Source organism: Macaca fascicularis, chromosome 6, assembly GCF_037993035.2.
Source record: "Macaca fascicularis isolate 582-1 chromosome 6, T2T-MFA8v1.1".
In the NCBI taxonomy this organism is placed as follows: Eukaryota; Metazoa; Chordata; class Mammalia; order Primates; family Cercopithecidae; genus Macaca; species Macaca fascicularis.
In genome coordinates this window covers 29,885,441-29,899,931 of record NC_088380.1, presented here as the reverse complement: position 1 = coordinate 29,899,931, position 14,491 = coordinate 29,885,441, and positions in this window count along the sequence as shown.

Here is a 14,491-nt window from a genome sequence, read left to right as displayed (position 1 = left end):
TTTTGTCTCTCAGTAGTTTAAATGTAGTTTAACTTTTTACATAATGTTTCAGAATATGAAAAGCAGGAAATAAATTAGGAAAGGTTAGCTCTTTGAATTAAATGAAATTAACTCAGGAAAAAAATCATAAATCTTTCATGGTGGTTGAATGCAGAGTGCTTAACTCTGTATTAATTTGCAGACATAATTAAAAATAATGCTTCCCCCAGAAATAGATATACATTTTGGGATAATGTAAGACTTTTTCCTAGTTTATATGCAGATCTTAAAATTTATCAGGATTTCCTTCTATTTTTTTGGATAAAACTTGTTTTTAAGTGATTAATTACAAACTTTTAAGTCATATTGTTAAAATAAACCATCTTGAGTAAAGTAATCCAGTACGGAGTGGATCTCAGGGAAAGGATAATGATTTGGTACTAAAAACCTTTGAGAATGCACCATCTCTCCTTTCCCAGTTTTTTTTTTTTTTTTCCTTTATCTGATTTTTTTATAACATGTGGATCTTTTTTTAATTTCTGAATTCTAATAAACAGGAAGAATGATCTCAAAGATTGACTTAGTATATTTCCCCAATTCTAATCCCTAGTAAAGAGAGAATGTGAACATCTTAGCTTGAATAAACCAAACACTTGTAGTTCCCTCAACTAAACCAAGGGCTAGGGAGGTGCAACACAAACCCAGCTATTGCAGAAACCACAGGTATAAACCAGAGAGTTGGTCTTCAGAAATAGGAGACTCCTCCTGAGCTGAGCAGATACCACCAAAGCTTACTCATATTTATGAGATGAACAGACTTTCTGGTAGGATTCCCCACTAGGGCTTTGCAATTGTTTTTCCCTTTACATTAGAAGTTAAAGTCACCATTTTTTTTTTTTTTTCCATTTGTTTGTGTAATCTCTGATTTCTTTGAGCAGGAGCTTGTAGTTCTCCTTGAAGAGGTCCTGGCCTTCTCTTGTTAGCTGTATTCCTAGGTATTTATTCTTTTTGTGACAATTGTGAATGGGAGTTTGTTTGTGATTTGGCTGTCAACTTTCTTGTTGTTGGTGTATAGGAATGCTAGCAATTTTTGCACACTGATTTTGTAACCTGAGACTTTTTCTGAAATTGTTTACCTGCTTAAGAAGTTTTTGGGGTGAGATGATGGGGTTTTCTAGATATACAGTCACGTCACCTGCAAAAAAAGACAGTTTGACTCGTTTCTTCCTATTTGAATACCCTTTACTTCTTTGTCTTGCTTGATTGCCCTCGCCAGAACTTCCAGAACTCAGCAAACTATTGCAAGAACAGAAAACCAAACACCGCATGTTCTCACTCATAGGTGGGAACTGAACAATGAGATCACTTGGACTCGGGAAGGGGAACATCACACACCGGGGCCTATCATGGGGAGGGGGGAGAGGAGAGGGATTGCATTGAGAGTTATACCTGATGTAAATGAAGAGTTGATGGGTGCTAACGAGTTGATGGGTGCAGCACACCAACATGGCACAAGTATACATATATAACAAACCTGCACGTTATGCACATGTACCCTAGAACTTAAAGTATAATAATAATAAAAAAAAGAAAAAGAAAAAAAAAAGAAGTTTTTGGGGCGAGATGATGGAGTTTTCTAGATATAGAGTCACATCACCTGCAAAAAAAGACAGTTTGACTCCTTTCTTCCTATTTGAATACCCTTTACTTCTTTCTCTTGCTTGATTGCCCTCGCCAGAACTTCCAGAACTATACTGAATAGGAGTGGCGAGAGAGGGCACACTTGTCTTGTGCCGGTTTTCAAGTGGGATGCTTCCATTTTTTGCCCATTCAGCATGATATTGTCTATGGGTTTGTCATATATGGCTTTTATTATTTTGTCAGTAAACTTCAAAACCTAGTTTACTGACAGGTTTTAACATGAAGGAATGTCGAATTTTATGGAGACCTTTTCTGTATCTATTGAGATAATTGTATGGTTATCGTCTTTACATCTGTTTGTGTGATTAATCACACTTATTGATTTGCATATCTTGAACCAATCTTGCATTCATCCCATGGATGACACCTATTTGGTCATAATGGATAAGCTTTTTGATCTGCTGCTGGATTCTGTTTGCCAGTATTTTGTTGAGGATTTTTGCAACGACTTTCATCAAGGATATTGTCCTGAAGGTTTCTTTTACTGTTGTATCTCTACCAGCATATGGTATCAGAATGATGATGGCCTTATGGAATAAGTTAGGGAGGAATCCCTCCTTTTCAATTTTTTGGAATAGTTTCAGTAGAAATCCTGCCAGCTCTTCTTTATACCTCTGGTAAAATTCTGCTGTGAGTCCATCTGGTCCTAGGCTTTTTTCACTTGGTAGTCTATTTATTGCTGCCTCAATTTCAGAAATTGTTATTGGCCTATTCAGGGATTCAATTTCTTCCTGGTTCAGTCTTGGAAGGGCATATGTGTCCAGGCATTTATCCATTTATTCTAGATTTTTTAGTTTGTGCGCACAGAGGTATTCATTGTGGCCTCTGATTTATTTTTGATTTTTTGTGGGGTCAGTGGTTATATTCCTCTTATCATTTCCCATTGTATTTATTTGAATCTTCTCTGTTTTCTTCTTTATCACACTAGCTAACAGTATATTTTATTATTTTTTTCAAAAAAAAAAAAAAACAGATCCTGCATTCCTTGAATTTTTGAAGGGTTTTTCATTCCTCTATCTCCTTTAGTTCAGGTCTGATCTTCGTTATTTCTTATATTCTGCTAGCTTTGTGGTTTGTTTGCTCTTGGTTCTCTAGTTATTTTAGTTGTGATGTTTAGTTGTTAGCTTGAGATCATTCTAGCTTTTTGATGTGGGCATTCAGTGCTATAAATTTCCCTTTTAAATATGCTTTAGCTGAGTCCCAGAGCTCCTGGTATGTTTTCTCTTTGTTCCCATTAGTTTCAATGAACTTCTCAAGTTTTGCCTTAATTTCATTATTTACCTGAGTCACGGATAGAAAAAATCAATATCATGAAAATTGTCATACCACCCAATGCAATGTATCCCATTAATCTACCATTGACATTATTCACATAATTAGAAAAAATATTTTAAAATTCATGTGGAACCAAAAAAGAGCATGAATAGTGAAGACAATCCTAATCATAAAGAACACAGCTGGAGGCATCACATTACCTGACTTAAAACTATACTACATGCCTATAGTAACAAAAACAGCATGGTACTGATACAAAAACAGGCACATAGACCAACGGAACAGAATAGGGAACCAGGATAAAAGACTGCACAACTACAATCATCTGATCTTTGACATACCTGACAAAAATAAGCAATGGGAAAGGACTCCCTATTTAATAAATAGTGCTGGGAGAACTGGCTAACCATAGGCAGAAAATTGAAACTGACCAGTTCCTTACACCATATACAAAAATTAACTAATGATGGATTAAAGACTTAAGTGGAAAACTCAAACTACAAAACCCTAGAAGAAAATCGAAGCAATACCATTCAAGACATAGGAACCAGCAAAGATTTCATGGCAAAGGCACCAAAAGCAATTGCAACAAAAGTAGAAGTTAACAAATGGATTTTATTAAACTAAAGAGCTTCTGCATAGCAAAAGAAATTATCATCAGAGTGAACAGACAACCTATAGAACGGGAGAAAATTTTTGTAATCTGTTGATCTGATAAAGGTCTAATATGCAGTATCTACAGGGAATTTAAACAAATTTACAAGAAAAAAACAACACCATTGAAAAGTGGGCAAAGACATGAACAGACATTTTTCAAAAGAAGACATACATGCTGCCAACAAACATTTGAAAACTAGTTCAGCATCGTTGATCATTATAGAAATACAAATCAATACTACAAGAAGACACCATCTCACATTAGTGAGAATGTCTACTGTGAAAAAGTCAAAAACAACAGATGCTGGTGAGGTTGTGGAGACAAAGAAATGCTTTTACACTGCTGGTGGGAATAAAAATTAGTTCAACCATTGTGAAAGAGAATATGGAGATTCCTTATTCCTTTAAGACCTAGAAACAGAAATACCATTTGACCCAGCAATTCCATTACTGGTATATACCAAAAAGAATATAAATCATTCTATTACAAACATGCATGCATGCATATGTTCAATACAGCACCATTTGCAATAACAAAGACATGGAATCAACCTAAATGCCCATCAATGCTGGATCAGATAAATAAAATGTGGTAGATATACATCATGGAATAATATACAGCCATAAAAAAGAACGAGATCATGTCTTTTGCAGATATACGGATGGACCTGGAGGCCGTTATTCTCAGCAAACTAATGCAGGAGGAGCAAACCAAATACAATATGTTCACACTTATAAGGGAGAGCTGAATGATGAGGCCACGTGGACATATAGCTGGGAACAAGACACACTGGAGCCTATCACAGGATGGAAGGGGAGGAAGGAGAGCATCAGGAAGAATAGCTAATGGATGCTGGGCTTAATATCTAGATAATGGGATGGTCTGTGCAGCAAACCACCATGGCACATGTTTATCTATGTAACAAACCTACACATCCTGCCCATGTATCCCTGAACTTAAAATTTTTAAAATAAATAATAAAATAGCAATGGTTTTCTACAACCTTACTCATTTGCACATACTTGTGTCTTTACCTGTGATGTTCTTTTACAATTATTTAAATTCCAGTCCATCAGTTGCTCCCCCTGTCATTCCCTGAACCCCAGAACTTTAAGTTAGGTAGTACTGGCACTGCCCCAGACTTTCTCATTTGCTCTATTCCTACGTAGTGCATTGAGTTTCTCCATAATATGGTATATAGTTTTCAGTACAGTCAATTGCTTACCATTTCTTTCCTCACTCACTATCCTCAGTGCTTCATTCTTTTAAAAAATAAAATTGTCACTAATAAAATGTCCTCCTTCTTAAATTGGATAAAAAATCCAATTTAAAAATATAGATTAATATTTAATTAGGTTCTCATCAGATGCCATATATTTCTTCTGTATAAGTATTTATTAATCAATATGACATTTGTAATACATGTAGAAAATCAGAGCAGAAAAATATGCACTGTAAATACTAAATCAAAATATATCAAATTTGAACTACTCTAATATAATTTCAACTACAAATAAAATGAAATTTCTTCCATTAAAAAGCATAGTAGCTTGTGTCATCTTCCTCATAATTAAAGAACCCAAAAGAACTAAAAAAAAAAACTCACCCCCAAACAAAAAAAAGTTATTTAGGTAATATATAAAACTTAAAGTATAGTCTTACTTTTCAAACAAAAGTAGTATTGAAAGTACCCCATTTATTCTGTCAAGTAATGTTGTAAAATATGATATCAAAATTTAATAAATATGATATGATAGGCTATCTTTTATACATAAATTTTAATACATAATATACAATGTTTCATATCTATATCTATATGCCTTTATGTGTTTTTTATCAGTCCAATCTAATCTAATCCAATCTATCCAATCTAGCTTAATGTAATCTAATCTAATGAGAGGAAGTCCATCCTCCTCCAGCTTTTCCTGCCCTTGGTCATGGTGACTGTCAGTGGCTCTGGCAGCGCTTGTTTCACCTGCACGTGCCTCTCTCAAGGATCATAATGAACATGGAACAAAGGTGAGAACCATACTATTATTGTTTTTTGTAACTAAGTTATGCCCTGTGTTTTTTGCTACAACATAACTTAGCTTATCGTGACAATTTCCATTTGATTCATCTAATGTGTTTTTATTTTATTATTTCTTAAATAATTTCTGATTTTTTTACTCATAAATAAGTGAGGAACATACATTATCATATTTTAATCTTTGTTACCTTTGCAATCAAAGCAGAAGAATGTGTGTTGCAATAACATTATTCACTCCTTTCATTTACTTTGAAATATATCTTATACTGAAATATAACATTCCTATAGTGATTAGTTATAACAAAGCACTTATATCAGAACTAAAGATTAAATGATATACTTTTACACTTATGAAACAGGACTCATTTTTATTTATGACATGAAAGGTGATTTATAACTTCATATATGAGACCTTATACTTTAACTAAAACTTAAAATCCAAAAACTTTCTTTCATTTAAAATATTTATTAATTGTAAGTGAGCACAGACAAAAGATGGGCAAAATCTTTGTACTTAAGCAACTTATACTCTATTGGAAACAGGCAGATGATTCAGAAGAAATGACTTAAATAAAATTATTATGGAATAAAATGAAGCAAGTGGGAGGACTAGGTAGTCTGGGGACTAAAGATGGACATTCAGCTTTACATTTTATAGAAAGGGATGGTTTCATGGAGAAGGTGAAATTTGGTCAGGATCTTAGAGCCATCAAGCTATCAAGATCTCTGAAGAAAGAGCTTTCTAAGTACCTGGACTGGCAAGAGCAGAGACCATTAGGCTGGAACATACCTAGTGATGGTGGGGACAGCAAGAAGGCTAGTGCAGCTGGAAGAGGGAGAGGGTTAGGACAGGAATCAAAATGGGACTTTGAGAGGTCTCTGCAGGTCAGATCCTGGGGGCATTCCCAGGTTGTCTAGATAATTTAGATTTAATTATCTGCAAGACAGAAAATCAATGGAGAGCTGGAGCACTATGACCGGATGATTCTAATTGTTTGTGTTACCTCCTGACTCTAAATGTCAGGAGGCAAAGGCCTAAAAGGGAGACCTAAGAAGATTACTACAATAGCTTGGACAAGGTGGTACCTGTGGACGTGGTAAGAAGTGTTCAGGTGTTTATCTATTTTGAATAAAGAACCAACAGTATTTGCTGATAGATTGAAAGTAGAACTTGAAAAAATGAGAAGAATCAAACATAAGGTATTCATGAACTGCGATAGGAAACATTATGAGAGGAAATGGGTTTGACAAATAGATATCAGCTTGTTCTAACTGCTCCATCAATAGCTTTTCTGATTGATGCCTTAATTACAGGTGTAGGTTCACTGCCTAGATGAGTAGACCATGTTGTCTTTGTTAAATGTACATGGGCAGGACTGGAAACGGATGCTACTGTAGATAATCTTTTTTATATGACTCTTCTTGGTCTCTTCAAAGTATCACCAACCACCCAGAACGCTGCCATATCTGCTTGGTCCCATGGCTAATCATCTTGCCTTTTTACGTTGCTCCACCTCCTGCTGACATTAGATCCTGTATCTGAATAACGATGAAGAGGTCTTCATTTTAAATTCATTGTCTGCCTGTTTTTTAAACTGCAGTTTATATTTTCTTTTTTAAAATTGAAAAAACAAATGAATTAAATATTTATCATGCGTGAATAAAGCTACAGATGTGGTGAAAGAAAATGCAATTTAATATTTCTATTAGATTTGAGGAGGGAGAGTATAATAACATGTAATCAAAAAGATAGATAACAGTGCCTATAAAATTTAATTTACTTGGGAGGGAGGCCAAGGTGGGTGGATCACCTGAGGTCAGGAGTTTGAGACCAGCCTGGTCAACATGGTGAAACTCCGTCTCTACTAAAAATGCAAAAATTACACAGGCATGGTGGCATGTGCCTGTAGTCCCAGCTACTTGGGAGGCTGAGACAGGAGAGTTGCTTGAAGCTAGGAGGTGGAAATTGCAGTGAACCAAGATGGCTGGGTGACAGAGTGAGTCTCTATCTCAAAAAAAAAAAAAAAAAAAAAAAAAAAATCATAAAAAAAACCCTTTATTAACCTAAATGCCTGCCAGCTCTATAGTTCATGCTACACAACTCACAAAGAGCAGGACTTTACTCCATTTTATGATTGTTTATAAGCATCTCCAAGGGGTCAAAACTGCACTCTACAAACTGCATTTAATGATTCGTAGCTATTTATCCATGTCTACTTTCTGCCACACACTAAACGCATTTTATATATGCTAAAGTCCATTTTGAGAATCTAGTATTTGTCCCATACTTGAGATTTCTGATTGATCCTGAATTTCTTTGGAACCTAGTAAGTTGCTAGGTTCCATGCAGAGTCATGGAAAAGCAATCCCCACATACAATGATCCACCATCACTAATTCTCCAAAGCATTTCTACTTATACTGAATTTCACAAAGAATTTCTGAAACTGGTCTGTCAGGACTGACTCTAGTTCCTCTAACTTTAGTTACTTCCCATCAGTCTAAGGGAACTTGTAGGTGAGAAGAGCCATTTAAGACCCTCCATTCTTGTCTTCTCTTCATCCAGATCCACTCCAAAGCACTTCTAGTCTCCCAGTGTTAAATATATACAGACATACAAGCTCTCTTGCTTGTTAATAAAGGCGAACATATATTTGTAAGTATAAAACATACAGATAGACATCTATGGCTTCTGAGATGCAAGGCTTTTTGGATTTCTACTAGTATCCTTATTTTGTACTTATCATTCCTATTATCTCATGCGGTTATTGGATATTTTACCGGCATGAGATGTCATGTTTGATGAAGAAAGACACCAATTAATTAACCGAGCTAGGATGCAAACCAATAACTCTCTAACAGAAAAGTACATGCTCTTACATTTCAGCATATTTCTAAAAAATAGAAACAATGAAATGTCAAATGTATGAATGAAATTGTAGAAGTAATTGAAGTAATTCTCATGAAAACAAAATTTTTAGTACAAGTTCACTAAAGGTAAACAAAAGTTCTAGTCCCTTGAAACTTAAATAAATAGCTATGGAGATAATAATAAAGTATATTTGTCATTCATCAAATCGGCTAACAATATAAATTTTATCAATATTGTAATGAAATAGCGTTTCTCACGCACGGCAGAATAGAATATAAATTAGGACTGATTTTTTTAGAATAATTGAGCATTTTTTATTATAATCCATATAATGTTTCATATTATTTGGTTCAACAATTTTGCACTTCCTTGTTTTAGAAGTTTGCCCTATCTAGGCATAGGCAGAAATGTCCATAAGCACATTAAAATAATATAAAAACAGGCTTAATTAAATTAAATAAGTATTTAATTTGAAAGGCAAATATGCAATTATTAATCACACACTGATAACATTATAGCAAGCAGGTCTCATAAATATCAAATATGCTTTAATAGTATAAATTTGAGTCATGGCCCACTCTCCAAGCTGCCCAGCTTGCTGTATTTGAATATACTCAAGAGAAATTATTCTAAGTTGAAAAAATGATATGTCTTTCTTCTTTGACTGTCAAGAAAATCAACAAACTTTAGTATTTCTGACATTCATTTCTATGTATTACATACTTTAGATATAATTCTTTACTGGATGTTAAATTGGAGAAGACAACTATTCCCCATGCAAAAAAAAAAAAAAAAAAAACCTGTAAAAATTGACTTGTTATTCCTAGGGAGCAAACCCTTCTTGACTTTTCAAACTGTGCTCGTTATAAAAAAAAAATTTCTAAAATAAGATGAAAAAGAAAGTTAAGTGTGTTTCTTGTTACACTGAAATGAATTAGAGGAATCATTTGAAAACTATTTTTAGAAATCTCTAATTACTTTTTCTGCTATTTGTTGCCTGCAAGGTATCTAGTGATAAGGTTTTACTAAATTGGAAGTTGCATTTTTAATACTGACACTGTTGATTAAAACCAGAAAGAATAACAGTCATTTATTTCTATAAATCAGAAACACTTGTCTGTGATTCTAACTTACAATGTAATGGTAGTTTTAAATTGGCTGAAAAGTTGGAAACATACTGTTTAAGCAACCCAATACTTGCAGAAAAGAACATTTTTTTTACTGATAATGATTTCTGAAAGTATATTAACTGTAAATGGCCAAATGATAACCTAGGAAGATAGCTAACATTATATTTCTAAAGAATAAAAGTGTATTCAAATAAAAAATTAAATTTCAAATTAAATATTGAAAAAAATCGTGGACTACATAGAGGTCTGTGCTTGTATGCCTTCCCTGTCTCATGTTATTTAATTTACCCTGCAGACAATATAGGAAGAGGATTCAGAATACATTATAGTGTCAGATTCATCTGAATTTTACTATTGACCTTTCTATCATCTGAATGACTTTGCGGGGCTTACTTAACCACTCAAAGCTACAATTTTTTATTTAAAATATTCATATTATTAAGGTATCTACTTCAAACGGAGATTCTCAGGAATAAAGTGGATAAATCATATATTTTGCAAATGTCTGTAAAAGCTATCAATGGTTTAACATGTTGGATTTGTGATGCTGAAGCCCATCACAGTGATGTTAATGTTATTGGAAGAGTAAAACAAGAAAATCCACGATGCATACAGGCCCAAGAATTTTACACCAAAAAGTATTCCTTCTTGTATCCAAAAGCTACCAGTTTCTCTCTGCTAGGGATGTTTCTTCACATATTTTTAAATCCTTAGTATTTGTTATATGCAAAAGAAAATATTATCTACCAGTTTGTGAAGTAGGGAAGAAATAAGAAAATAAATAAGTTTTCCTCTAAGAACCTTCAAGAACTGTACATAAAGTTATTTTTAAATGATAGCTTAATTGATATTCACATAACATAAATTTTATATTTTTAAATGTACAATTTAGTAGTTTTTAATATACTCAAAGGGTCATGGATCTATCATTATTTAATGCCAGAACATTTTCCTGAGCCTCCCCAAAACACTCATGCCCATTACGTCACTTTTGATATTCACTTCCACCCAAACCCATCAAAGACATTCACATACTTTCTGTCTTTATGATTTTCTCTATTCTGGAAATTTTATGTAAATTAGATCATACAATCTGTGACATTCTGTGTCAAACTTATTACACTTAGTGCAATGTTTTCAAGGATCATCCATGTTGTAGCAGTATCGGTACTTTATTTTCCTTTATGGCTGAATAATATTCCATTTTATGGCTATATCACACAGTCATGCAATTGTTTATTCATTCATTAGTTGATAGCCATCTGGGTTGATGCATTTATTTTAGCTATTATGAATAAAGTTTCCATGAACATTTTTCAAGGTATTATTTTGTGGATTTATTTTTTCTTTTCTCTTAGGCATATTATTAGGAGTAGAATTGTTTGTTCATTTAGCAGGTCTACATTTTAAGACATACAATTAATTGTAATTCAGTTGTCTAATTCCACATCTACAGACACTCTCTAAGGAATTTAGCTAATAAATCAATAAATGTTAATTAAATGTAATGTAAATATGACAATAATAGGAATCAAAATTACTACTATCTATTAGGAACAAGCTCTGTTCCTGAGGATCTTGAAGTGTTGTGTGTCGTCGAATGTATAGAAGGCCAGATGAGGAGGAGAAAAGGCCATTCAACAAAATAGTTCCTCCTTTCACACAATAAGAATGTTTACTGTTCTTTCAAATCTATAAAATATATGTATTAATTTGGAGGACTTTCCCAGATTGCAAAAGAAAAAGTGAAATAGTTTTTATGATTTGCATGAAATTCAGAGTTTTTGTTACCATCATTATCATCACCATTTTTTATGACTTAGCATAGGCTAGTCTTAAAAAGAAAATCCTGTGAAACAAGTACATTGTATAACATATACTAAAGATACAAAATTAAAGATGCTTTAGGATATTAAACCTCAAGCCTTTATATAGCCTCAAATTCAAGAATATGCTACATGTGGTCTATTCTGTGAGAAAGAAAAGAGAAAATGTTGTCTTTAAAAATCCAAAATTGTCCCATTCTTGTTTGTATCAATGTATAAATGCAATCCATTTTAAGATTGATCATACTCACCACAAGTATTAAAGCATGAGTGCTTTATGTGAAATGTCAGTCCTTGCCCTGAGTTTTCAAGTGAAAGTTTTAGTAACATAATCAGAAGATGATACCATAATGTATTAATTGATCAAAGCTAGATACCTCAGTTTGGATTTGAAAGAGCTTAGTGATTTTTATTGGAAAACTGAATTGATGGAACCCATTTTTTTTTCTAATCTTTTAAAATCCAAACCTTGCAGAAGATAGCTATTATAAGCTGATACTAGAGAGTGGATTGTAATAAAAATACTAGATACCAGAAAAGAGAAAAACGTATATTTCCTCTACTCTCTATTACTACAATTTTAATTTACTCCATATATAGCACTGTATTAATTTTAAAACTCCCTCTAATAGAATCTAATATGTTATAACCTGTTCTGTTGAAAATGTAGATGAGTATTGAAGGGAACAATGAGATTTCCTCATCTAATCTAATTCCTCTGCCCTTTATTACCAAAATAATTGGCTTTTTTGTAATAAATGATTAAAAGTGTAGCAATAGAAAAATGTATCACTCATAAGTGTGTAAGTCAGTGAATTATCATACATTGAAAATATCTGGAATCCAGAAATCTGAAATCAAGATGTTGGCAGGGCCATACTTCCTCAGAAGATTAGGAAAGAATTGTTGTTTGCTTCTTCCAGCTCAGTGGCCCCAGGAATTCCTTTGCTTGTAGCCGTATCACCCCCATCTCTGCTTCCATCTTTGCATGTTATTTTCCTCTGTGCATCTTTTATTGAGGTACTTGCCATTGAATTTTTGGCTTCTCACTATAATTCAAGATAATCTCATTTTTAGTGCCTTAAATTAACTAGAACTGGAAAGACCCTCTTTCAAATTTAAGATTACATTGAAAAGTCCCAGGAACTAAGACATGACCATATATTTTGTGGGAGCCACCATTCACCTCACTACAATCACCATATTAATTTCCAAGACCATGAATCTGTCTTTTTATAAATTTTATATAAATAGAATCATATGTAACATACTCATTTGTGAGTTTTTAATCTAAATTTTATATATGCAAATTTTTATCATGTTGCTTCAGGCTGGAAGGCTGCAATGAATAAACAGCGCCTGATTATTCTGCTTTCATCTGTCTTCTTGCTCACTGCTTCTCAACTTATTTGCTGCTAAGCTTCTGTTTAGATTATGCCTGGAGGAGGGAAGGGAAGAAATGGTTACTGTACATGTGTTGTTTATAGTCCATCAAGGAATGTAGAGGATGATTACATTCTTTGATGACAACAAATAAAAATAAAATAAACAGGAAAATGAAAAACATAAATCTAAAACCATCAAGAAATACAAATTGTAAGAAACACCATCTTTCAGAAGACAGATAACACTTTCTATTGGTGAGCATGTAGCCAACATTGATAAATCCACACACAGTATTCCAGTTTTCATGTGAATACTACTTCCCTAGGTAACCTGGTAAAATTTCCAGTATCTATACCCAAAGTGGGATTTCCTGGGATCCTGTACAGATAGATCTATAAACTTCATCAGAATATTCAATTAGGGGAATATTGTATATAATACATGAAGTATATGTAATAATATGTAATAGTTACATATATTGAGAAGGAAACAGATCAGATCTTACCTATAACTTGAATCTTCTCTAAATAAAATAGGAAGGAAAAGTTACCTTTCCTTTTTCCTTAAGCAGCCAACAACAACAAAATAGCAAAGACTCTTCTTAAATTATAGCTAGTGGAATGTAATTCTAGTTGTGAATGTTAAAATATAACATTTGGAGTTGGCTGCATAATTTAACAACAAACACTGTGGCACAGACATTTTGCTATACACCAAAAATTTATGCTCACTCTTTCAGAACAGAGACACATGTCTCCAAAGGGTCTGTCCAACTATAGACAACATTATGATTCTGTCACGTGTGTAGTGTGGCTACGTAGTTCTCAGCCATGGAACACAAGGCACGTTAATGAACGTTACTTCCAGAAAAAAGGTTTTAGGAATTAGTATTTCTTCCTCATACGCTACATCATTCCATCAAGTGGTAACAAAGGTACCTAGGGCTTGACAAATCCACAGCAAGCTATATGAAATCCACAGCAAGCTTTATGAAATCCACAAGCATAATATGACAGAAAGGTGCTTACTTGCATAGGTGCAGAGCTCTTAAAATGTTATGAGCATAAGAAATACATTTCTTATTTTCCAAACAACTGAAATTAAGAAGTTGTTATAGAATCATGCATTGCATTAACTAATATAATATGTAAACTTGATTTACTATTTAATTTTGATTTAAGTACATAATATCTGATCTTTATGGACAAGTTTGTTTTAGGCTTCAGAATTTTGGGGTTTTGGAAGATTGTATATACTTCTAATGTGTAACATATGCTGGGATCTGTGGAAGCACATTCAATCAAAAACAACACTTTTTTTTCTAGTGAAATATGTGAATATTCACACTCACTGAAATAAATATTAAAAATAAATTTCTTCCAATTTATGTCAAATTTCCCACAGAATATGCTTTAGCTTCAAGTTCACATAGATTCACAGTTTTAGAATTGCAAGTCAAGAATTGTAGACTTTGATTTCAGTATTTAAATGAGTGGTAATATCTATATACTGTCTCTTGACAATCATGTGCCACATAATGGCATTTTGGTCAATTACAGACTACATATATGATAGTGGTCCCATAAGATTATAATACTGTATTTTTACTCTACCTTTCCTGTTATACATATTTAGA